We start from the raw sequence: 2,487 nt of genomic DNA, 5'->3' as shown, positions 1-2,487 counted from the left end.
AAGAATTGGAATTTAGAATGGTTTCTCTTAACCATTGTCTTAGAAGTTACAATACCTTGTCATTTATCATTAAACTTCTATGAGTTGTCAGAATTGCATTAAATATATCAACCTTTATTGCTTTTACAGGCACAATTCTATATCCCATATAAAAGTAATAAGGCTCTAGATTGCAAATTTCTTTCAGTTGTACCTACAAGAACGACATCTGACTTATTTTGATAGGCCTCCTAAATGGCTTCTTTTGCAACAATTTTTTAATCCTTCTCATAACCCTTCCCAAAAATGGGAATCTAAAATCTATGTGCATGTGTACTAAGTTGTTCAATAACCCTAGAGTGAAATGTATCACAAACATCCATCATAACTCTAAATTCATACTGCAACAACCAATATGAAACCTTCAAAAGGTTTGTTGATTATCCCACTTTGTTTACACCAAAAATACCAATAACATACAATTTCCCTTGCTCTTTAGTAGCATGCACACCCCTCAAGATATCAATAGAACATATAGGTATCAAAATTTGAATAAGAGCTTCTTCCATTGATACCTATACAATAGATAAACTCTTGTGAAAGAACCCAACTTTTTCTTTCAAGGCTGACAAAAGTGACATCCATTTTATAACTGAAGGTTACTAGTGTTACTTGTGACCTAATGGATAGGAATGATATGAGTCAATTTGTTGGTTTCAACTATAGTGTAGGTCATTGTGTTGATGGAGGATAAGAGTACGATCTTTGATCTAGGATTTGTCACAATTTAAACCTATAGTGCATATCACATTTTTAGCATGTAGTTTCACTAAGGATTGGACATGGGACTAGCGATAGAGGGGAAATGAAAATCAATTTTACTCGTTGTGACTTGCAATTTCACCATAGACATTTACCTAGACTTAACAATTGAATAGATACCTCAACTTGGTGGCTTCAAGTTTTCATTTGAATCACTACTTGAGGAACTTCCTAAATCATAATCACTAGAGGAAGATCCATAATCACTACTTGAGCTACTACATTTGATGCTAAATTTTGTTGTATATTTCTCAATATAAATAATAGGGAAGTTCATTGTAGGAATCTCATCCCTGCCAACATCAACATATTCATCACCAGGGTCACCATCTTGTAGGACTACTTTTGTCCGTTGACTCTCCAATTGTGATCCAACATTAGTCATCAAACGCTTATGATTAGGAAGCCTTGTTGGAGCGTGGGAATTTCTAGTGCCTTGTCCTATCTCTTTGAGGCAATTGGAAACAAGTATTTGTAGCTCCCATAAAGAATCATCATCAAAAGCATCAATATAAATTTATATTTCCTCTTCATTCTGACTTAGACCAATATTATTTCTTAAGAATGTAATTATGAGTGCTGAAATCACATTTGGTAACTGTTCAAGATAATTACTAACCTTCTTCTTTTCAATAAATGACATAAAGTGTTTTGATTTTTCAGCCTTTAGTTTCTTTTAACATGGTGCATTTGAGAGAAGAGAAAAATTTGGAGGTTGCACCTTTGGTTTATTTCTTGTTTCTATAATTTTGTTATTACACTATTTCTTTGGTTGGAATAAGCTAAACATCCTGAGTTATTTTTCTATAAACTTCTTCTCCAACAAATTTTTGTTCAATAATTTTCCATTTTCCCTAAAATAATTTACTCGCGTCAATTTCCATATAATGGATATAATTACTAGGAGGATTGTACTTCATTACATTGGATACAGTCAATCTTATATCTTCAATGAATTCCATTGGGGTGGAATAATTACCCTTATCCAACCGAGTTTTTATAGTGCCAAAATCATAGGTTTAGAGATTTACCAGAAACATACTCAGAATTGGGGTAAAGTTGATTTGCTTTAGGAGTTTTCTTATCTTTAGCAAGAGAAAGTAAATAAACCTTAATTCTATCACTCACAAATAATTATTTTGTATGAAAACCACTATTTTTTGACATAGTACTAAAGCCTAAACTACACCCAACCTAATGATTGATTTCATAGGAATGCCACCTAGGAAAATATTCACCAACCTTGAAATATTTCCATCACTAAAAGTGGGAAAACTACCAAATGAAGTAAGTTGTAATTATTTCAATCTAAGTGAAATGGATCTCACTTGGTCCAATTTCAACTTGAGATTCTTTCTCATATCCATATTTTCATTCCTAGACATCTGTGAAAATACAATAACATATGTGGGAACTCCAAGAGCATCCATCTTCTGGCCAATATACTTAAGATTTATATACTTTCTCTCAAGGGTAAAGGAATCTTTTGAGGTATTCTCAAAATCAAACTTGTTGAAAGCTCTAATACTTTTAGATTTTACATATTGAACCTTCTTCCTCCTTCCATTTGAATCTCCTGTAACTTCATGATCCAGGTGGATATTGGTGGCCACCTGCCAAGTCCACCTGGACCCCCACCATTGTTTCTCTCAGCATTTTCATTTTCCTTAATTGTAGCACAACTTA

The sequence above is a fragment of the Pinus tabuliformis genome, chromosome X, assembly GCF_031772625.1.
Source record: "Pinus tabuliformis cultivar Carrire ecotype Pingquan chromosome X, CPIR1, whole genome shotgun sequence".
NCBI classification, from domain to species: domain Eukaryota; kingdom Viridiplantae; phylum Streptophyta; class Pinopsida; order Pinales; family Pinaceae; genus Pinus; species Pinus tabuliformis.
The sequence above is the reverse complement of the archived record's forward strand: the minus strand, read 5'-3'. Positions refer to the sequence as shown.